Here is a 9,013-nt window from a genome sequence, read left to right on the forward strand (position 1 = left end):
TAAAGAATAGCAACTTGGTGTAGAGTGTGAGCAAGTAGAATTCACAGTAATAGAATTCAGGAATCTGTAAAGAGGGCTAAGAACTGAGAGATGTGTTGTGAACTATTTAAATTGGTATAGAAAGAAATAAACAAAAGAATTACATAAAAAAGGCAGGGACAGGGAAGAAAATGCAATAAGTTTGGGATGAAAGGAGGAAGGACTAAAACAGGAAAAAAGAAAGGAGAGAAACAAAGTATTGAAAGATAAAGCAATAAAAAAAATTTAAAAAAATATATGATTACTGAAAAAAAAAACCACCCTCTTTTGTTTGTTTCAAACTGTCCAATCCAGTTTTTTCTGGTTTCAGCAGGACCTCTCTGTGGGGTGGGTTATAGGCGCATGCACACACCCAGGCTCCAGCCAGGCTACCAGACTGGGGTGCCGACTCCTGCACACCCGACAGGCTGCCTGGGTCTCACAGGATCTGGTATGGTCCTTCCCAGTCCTGTGGCTGGGTGAGAAGCAAGGCAAGCTGACTTCGGAGGAGACCAGCTCAGTCCACTTCTCAATAAAAACTTCTCCAGAAAGCCTGCCTCTCAGCCCAGCCCAATCCTCAGCCTGACCGTTTATGACAATGCTCCTCTCAAATCTCCCGGTCTGGTGGGCTGGCAGGCTAGGAAGATGGTGAGCTGGCAGGCTGGCGGGCTGGCAACCACGGAGATGGCAACTGAACATGGTCCCCTTTCCTTGCCACCCTTCCTGCAAACCTAGGCAGACAGGTCTCTGCCTGGTGCCGCCCAGCCCCACCTAGATGGGAAAGGAGGGAGCTAGCTCTCTTCCAAGGACCCCATAACCTCCCAAGGCTCCCACAGAGTCCGCTGTACATCCGCCAGGTGCTGGGCTCCTGATGACTACTCTGTGGCAGACGCTCCTGTCATTGAGTGCAGACGGGAACCTCTGGACCCTGACCACCATGGCAGCGGCAGCTCTGAGGCTGCTAGGCATTGGCCAAGGACCACCATCCACCACTGCTTTCGTCTTTACTCACCACCCTGAGACCCCGTCAACCTATAGCTGTCTGGTCCATCACTGTCTCTGATCTCTTATTTTCATTAATACTGGGGAATCATTGGATGAGGAATTGATTGCACTGTTCCTCAGTAGATCTGCCAGGATTTTCTCCCAGGGGTACAAGAACTGGAATTGCTCCATCCTACTCCATCACCATTTTCCTGTATTGCTATGAATTTCCCTCTCGGTATTGCCTTCTCTGTGTTTCATAAATTTTGGGCTGTTGTGAGTTCATTTTCATTTGTTTCCAGAAACTTTTTTTTATTACTTCCTTGGTCTCATTCTCATCCTATTTATTTTTTAGTGGTATGCTATTCAATCTGAATAAGTTTGACTTGTTTTGAGTTTTTCTCTTGAGATTAGTTTCTTGTTTCAAGCCCTTGTGGTCTGACAGGGTATTTGGCGTAATTTCAGTTTTCTTGAATTTGTTGAGACTTGTTTTGTGTCCTATCATGTGGTCCATCTTTTAAAATGTTTCATGCACATTTGAAAAGAATGTGTATTTTGCTTCTTTTGAATGAAATGTTCCATATATATTTCAGTTAATTTCATTTGATCTCAAATATTGCTCAGTGCAGCAATGTCCTTGATATTTTGTTTGGAAGATCTATCCATTGTTGACAGTGGGGTGTTAAAATCCACTAGTGTGTGTTGCTGTCTATATCTTTTGTTTTCTTGAAGTCCTCAACGAACTTTCTTATATATTTGGGTGCTCCTATGTTGAGTGCATATATATTTAGAATGTTTCTGTCTTCTTGGTGGATTCTTTCCTTGAGTATTATGAAGTGTCCTTCTTGGTCTCTTTTTATGGCCTTTGATTTGAAGTCTATTTTGTAAAATATAAGTGTTGCTATCATGTTTTCTTTTTTTTTTTTTGCCTGTCCATTTGTTTGAAATATTTTGCCCTAACCCTTCACTTTCATTGTGTGTAGACTTTGTTTTGTTCTGAGGTGGGTCTGTTGTAGGCAGCATATATGCAGGTCACACTTTCTTATGTAATCTGCTACATTATGTCTTTTGATTAGAGCATTTAATTCATTTACATTTAAGGTTATTAATAATAGGTACTTATTCATTGCCTATTTACTCCCTTTTAACCTTTGTCCCTTTCTCTCTCACTGTTATACTTCCTCTTCTTAAAGTAGTCCCTTTAGCATATTTTTCAATGCTAGTTTGCAAATGCTGGTGGGGATATATTGTTTTAGACTTCTTTTGTCTGGGAACCTCCTTATTTCACCTTCCATTTTAATTGAAATCTTGCTGGATGGAGTGGTCTCATTTTAGGCCTTTGCTTTTCATTATTTGTTATATTTCTTATCATTCCTGTCGGCCTTACAGTGTTTCTGTTGATAAATCAGCTGCTAGCCTCTTTGGGGCTCCCTTGTATGTTACTTCGTCTTTATCCTTTGTTGCCTTTAAGATTCTATCATTGTCTTAGAATTTTGCCATTTTAATTATCATGTGTTTTGCAGTGGGCCTTTTGGCTTCTTCTTGACTGAGACCCTCTCTGCTTCCCCAGCTTATGGTGGGTAATTTTTTCTTATCAAAGTAGGAAAGTTTTCCATCATTATTTTTTAAAACAGATTTTCTATTGGTTATTCCTATTCTCTTTCTGGTATCCCTATTATAGTGATGTTATTCAGTTTCATGTTGTCCTGCATTTCCCTTAATTCCCTTTGTTCTTTTTCAGTCTTTTTTTTTTTTTCCTTTTCTTGCTCTTTTTGGGAATTTTTTTTCTTTGTCCTCCAGCTCACTGATTTAATCCTCTGCTTCATCAAGCCTGCTTTTTATCCTTTCTACTGTGTTTTTCAATTCAAAAATTGTATTCTTCATTTCCTCTTGGCCTCTGGTCTCTTTTCATGCTGATATAGTTTGCATAAGTTCCTTGTAGTTTCCCTGTGTTTGAGCAATTTCTACTGAATGCATTTAGCTTCCTTATAACCTTTGTTTCGAACTCAATATCTGATAATTGACTTGTCTACACTTCATTTAATGCTCTTTCTGATGAATTCTCTTTTCTTTCAATTGGGGGATTTTTACTCATCCTCCCATTTTTGGTGGGACTCTTTTTGTTTGCTTCTACTTCTTAAACCGATCTGTTTTGACTTTGTGGTATGGACTTCTATGGTAGGAAACCTGTGAGGTTCAGTGGTGCAGCCTCCTTTATTACCTGAACTTGATGCTTTTGTTGTGCCCTTTATGTCTTTTATTCTGGTTTTCTGGATGTGGTTGGGTTTTGATTGTTGTCTGGTCTTTCTTTGGTCATCCTTCTTTTGAGCTTGTTAACTGAAGGTCACTCCACCCACCACGTCTTGTGTCCTGTTGTGCAGCTGCATACATATTGTGCTGAAGTTGGTTAGGTCTGTCTGAAGTTATATAGCTTCTCTCTTGCAACTGCTAAGTTGTTTCTTCCAGTTGGTTTCTCCACAATTGAGTTGTACTTTCAGACTGGCCTTGGGAAGGGGTCAGTGTGACTTCCATTCACACCTCCTCCATCTTACCTCTCACAGGATTCTTACATAATTACATGTGACATGCTTGGTGATTACAGTAATGACTGTTAAAAAACAAAATTCAACTTAGTACATTTGAAGATCCAATTGACTTATTAAGCAATTCATGAATCAGGTAGCATTCCTTCTAGTAACTAGATGATTTTTATTTCTACAATAATTATTAATACTGAGTGTCTTTCCACATGTTTGTTGATTATTTGTATATACTCTTTGAGAGATATCTTTGTGTATGGATATCCAACTTGTCTAAGCATATTTGTTAAGCAGACTAAAATTTGCTGATCTTGTAATCCTTGTTGAAAATTACCTGTCCATATATGTGTGGTTTTATTTCTGGTCTCTCAACTTTATTTCATTAGTATATATGTCTATCTGCACACCAGTACCACACTATTTTGGTTACTGTATTTTTGTAACAACTTTTGAAATTGTGATGTGTGCTCTCTGAACTTGTTCCTTGTCGTTTTTTTTTTTGTTTATCTGTTGCGACTTACAATACATTTAAATTTGAGCACCGACTTTTTATTTCTACATAAAAAGCCATTGGGATTTTGGTAGAAATTTTATTAAATCCCCACAGTAATTGAAGAGCATGATGTTTTGACAATATTAAATCTTCCACTCCATTAACAAAGAATGTCTTTTCATTTATTTAGTCATTATTTAATTACTTCAGAAATGTTTTATAGTTTTCGGTAAGCAAGTCTTTTATTTATGTATTGTGGCTAAAATTATTCCTGAGTATTTTATTATAATGTAAGCTATTGCAAATGGAATTGCTTTTTCAATTTTATTTTCAAATTGTTCACTGCAGATGTATAGAAACCCAACTGATTTTTTAAAAAAATATTTTATTTATTTAATTTTAGAGAGAGGGGAGGGGAGGGGAGGGAGAAAGAGAAGGAAATAAACATCAATGTTTGGTTGCCTCTCATGTGCCCCCACTGGGGACCAGGCTGGTAAACCAGGCATGAGCTCTGACTGGGAATCAAACCAGCAGCCCTTTGGTTTACAGCCCATGCACAATCCACTGAGCTACACCAGCCAGGGAAAAAAACTCAACTGATTTTTTTTCATGTTAATTTTGTATCCTGCAAATTTGATGACTTTGTTTTTATCATTGGTAGTCTTCTTCTGTGAATTATTTTGCATTATCTATAGGTAGCATGTTATCTGTGAATGGAAATAGTTTTATTGATATTTTCAATTTTAAATATCTTGTATTTTTGTGAATGTCTAATCATTATGGTTAAAACTTCTTCTACAGTCATCACTATCAGTTGTGAAAACAGACATTTTTGTATTGTTTCTAATCTTAGAGGAAAATATTTCCATCTTCATCACAAGTGTGATGTTAGCCATGGATGTTATGATAATCACTTAATCACGCACTTAATTATGTTGATAAAGTTTCCTTATATTATTAATTTAATATTTTAATCAAGAAAAAATGTTGAATTTTGTCAAACGCTCTATTGGAATGTACTGAGATTGTCCTCTGTTTTCCTTTGTTTAATTAATATAGAATATATTATTTTTTTACATTAAACCAACATTCTATACCTGTTACAAATGCCTGCCATTTTATTTGGTCTGCTGGAATTTTTTTTTTATAATCTTATATCTGCAAGTATCTTGTCTTATAATATCATTATTTGGGCTTGGTATTAGGGAATGCTGACTTTATAGAATGAGTTAGATGTATTTTACCTTATATTTTCAAAAAATTTTTCAGGAGGATTGGTATTAATTTTTTTAAGATTTCATTTATCCATCTTTAGAGGGAAAGGGAAGGACAGAGGGAGAGAAGTATCACTGTATGGTTGCTTCTCATGCATCCCCTGCTGGGAACTGGCCTGCAATCCAGGTATGTGCCCTGACTGGGAATTGAACTGCTATCCTTTGGTTTGCAGGCCCAAGCTCAATCTGCTGAGCTAGGCCAGCCATGGCGGTACTAATTTTTTTTTATTTATTTATTTCCTTCCTTCCTTCCTTCCTTCCTTCCTTCCTTCCTTCCTTCCTTCCTTATTTTACTTGGTACTTTTAAAAAATGTTGGCTTTGATTTGATTTTCTTAATGTCAATATATTTTCATGTCCTTAATTGCATTTTTAAACTGCTTTTTATTTTTAAAAAATATATATATTGTATTGGTTATGCCATTACAGTTGTCCCACTTTCTGACTTTTATTTCCCTCCATTCTACATACACACATTCCTTCATTAATTGATGTCCACGGGTCACATACATATAAGTTCTTTGACTTCTCCATCTTCTATACTATTCCTAACCTTCCTCTGTGTATTTTCTACCTACAATTTATGCTACACATTCTCTGTACCTTATCCCCCTCTCTCTCCCTTCCATTCCCCCACTGATAACCCTCCATGTGATCTCCATTTCTGTGATTCTGTTTCTGTTCTAGTTGTTTGCTTAGGTTTGTTTTTTCCCTGTTGTTTAGGTTTTTTTGTTAATAGTTTTGAGTTTGTTGTCATTTTACTGTTTATATTTTTATCTTCTCTTTTTAGATAAGTGAATTAGAACTCTGATAAGCAGTGTCTTTGGTGCTGTGGATGAGACAAATAAATTCACACAGACTGCAGAAATCCTGTGGAGAAAAGGGACAGCATGGCCACTCTCTTGAGTGAGAGAGAACACTGACCCTTGCCTGGACAGGCTTTTATTGCTTTCTGGGGGCACTACATCATCAAAGGAGGTTCTTATTTATTATGCTGAGGTTTGCTTTAAGTGATTACTTCTTACAGATAACAAAGAGAAGGATGTTGCAAATGCAAGGAGAAAAGTGGGTGAACTGATTATAATCCGTCCTTGGGAGGTTTACCACAGATGCTAGTAAGTTTCTTCAAAGATATGCATTAAACATTTGCTGCTTTCATTCAGGGTCAGGGAGTTTTAGCAAAAGCAAACCTCAGAGCAGCCTAGATATAATGCGGTCCTGGTTTCCCATGGGAAAGCCGATCTGTGGACCTGCCTCCGGTGTGCCACCTCATGCCTGTCGGTTTTCCAAACCAGGACTAAGCTACCTTTGTCATTGCTATGTGGACCAGTTCCTTATAATAAGCCCCTTTAACACTTTATATAATAAGGGCTTAGTGATGATGAACTCCCTCAACTTGACTTAATCTGGGAAGCATTTTACCTGCCCTTCCACTGTAAATGATAGCTTTGCTAGGTCGAGTAATCTTTGATGTAGGTCCTTTCCTTTTGTGATTTTGAATAAATCTTACCTTCCCCTTCAAGGTTTCTTTTGAGAAATCAGCTGATAGTCTAATGGCAACTCCTTTATAGGTAGCTGTCTTTTTTTTTTGTCTTGCTACTTTTAAGATTCTCTCCTTAACTTTAATCTTGGATGATATAATTATAATGTACCTCGGTGTGTTCCACCAAACTGTTGATTTGAATCCCAGTTTTCTTCCCATCACTGTTAGTCCCTTGTACATTTTCCTTTATTTCACTTTTCATAGCCTTCACTCTTTCCTCTAATTTGCAACCATATTCAACCAATTCTGTGAGCATAGTAATTACCAGTGTTCTGGACTGTGCATCTGATAGGTTTGCTATCTCTTTGTTGCCTGGTTGTATTTTTTGTGGAGCTTTGACCTGTTCTTTCATTAGGGCTGTTTATTTTTTTTTGTTGTTTTTGTTTTTGGTCTCAGCATTCCTATTAAATAGTAAGGGGTAAAGCCTTAGATGTTCACCAAGGTAGAGCAACCCATTTTGCTGGGTTAGGGGTCTGAGAGAGAACAGTGCTGCTTGCTCCACTCTCTGCCAGTTTTCAGTCACTTTCTCCACTATCCACAATCTAACTGGGGCCTTCTGGTGCTGATTCCTAGGTGGGTGGACTTGTGTGCATTCTAGAACCCTGTGGGTCTCTCCAACAAACTCTCCTGTGAAGCTTAGAGTTTCTCTCTCTGCTGCTTCAACCCCCCCAGGTATATTCAGTCAGACTTTGAGACTTTATTTCATTTTATGAGAACCCTGGGTTGTGAGGTCTATCTTACTCCCCAGTTGTTCCTCCTGGTTTATCTGTGTGGGACTCTGGGACCACCCTGTCCACAAGCTGCCACTGTTACAGAAAGCAACTCAGCCACTTTCTTGTGTACGGAGTGGAACTTTATTTACGCATGTGGACCCAGAGGAGGCAGTCTCCAAATTCTGGGTCCCGAACTCAGGCAGAGGCTTGTTTATGTAGTGTGGCATTGGGAAGCAATTTTACTAAGCCTACGTAGCAGAAGCAGGTTTACAGAAGCAAGAAAGCAGGGATGCAGAGAAAGCAGGGCTGCTGATAGGGTCATACAAAGTTCTTTTGTTCTTACATCTTAGTTACTTAGTTGCTCACCCCTCCTTATCTTAGTGGCTCAGCAAACAGACCATGTCCTTCTGACTTGTCTGGGCTTGTCTAAGCAGGTTTCCTGCTACATCATCTCACCTGGTCCTCCAGCCACTGCTTTGCCATGGGAGCTCTCCACCTGGCTGCCTGTCTCCATCCCTCCTACTGGTCTGGATGAATGTTTCTTCTTCAACTCCTTGGTTGTCAGACTTCTGTACAGTTTGATTTTCTGTTAGTTCTGGTTGTTTTTGTTTTTGAATTTTTTGTTGTCCTTTTTTGGTTGTGGAAAGAGGCACAATATATTTACCCAAACTCATACCTTGGCTGGAAGTCCCTAATTCTTGTTTAAATTGTTAATAAAAGTAATGAAAACATCTGAACCTGAATCTTACTTTCTGAAAAACTGTTTTTATATGCTTATTTTAATATTTAAATTATTTTAAGGAAATATCAAAGTTTAGTACTTTTAATATGTCCAGAAGTTGCTGAAGTAAAATTATGATAAAACATACTTCTTTTTTTCAGCCCGCATACATATGAAAATATATAAAAAAAACTATTTGTAGGAATACATTTTTTACATGAGAAAAAATATTATTAATTCAAAACTTACAGATAAGACTTACCTCTATTACTCATCTCTTTGAAAAGTATAATATTTTTTTTTAATTTTTCAGTTACATAGTTGCCCCCTATTTTGCTTCATTGCATTTCCCTGCCTTTTTCACCCCCCTCCCTCAACCAGTCTTCCTCCTGTGACAAGAAATATATATAAGATTTTCTATTTTATATTTATTTAGTTTTTAATGAGTATTTCTAAGAAATTTTTAATTCCATCTTAATAATTGATTAGTTGACATACAATAGTCATAGTATTTTCTTATACTTTTAAAATATTTTAAGTCAATAGTAATGTCTCTAGTTTTATTTCTGACTCTAGTTATTTGTGTCTTCTCTCTTCTTTGTCTTTGGTAGTCTAACATAAGGCTTTCAACTTTGTTCTTGTTTTTAAAGATCCAACTTCCTGTTGATTATCTGTATTTTACTTTAAGTATCTATGCCATTTGTTTTTACTCTATTTCCTTTACTCTCT

This window comes from Sturnira hondurensis, unplaced genomic scaffold (genome assembly GCF_014824575.4).
Source record: "Sturnira hondurensis isolate 20B ecotype Veracruz unplaced genomic scaffold, ASM1482457v3 Scaffold0012541, whole genome shotgun sequence".
NCBI lineage: Eukaryota > Metazoa > Chordata > Mammalia > Chiroptera > Phyllostomidae > Sturnira > Sturnira hondurensis.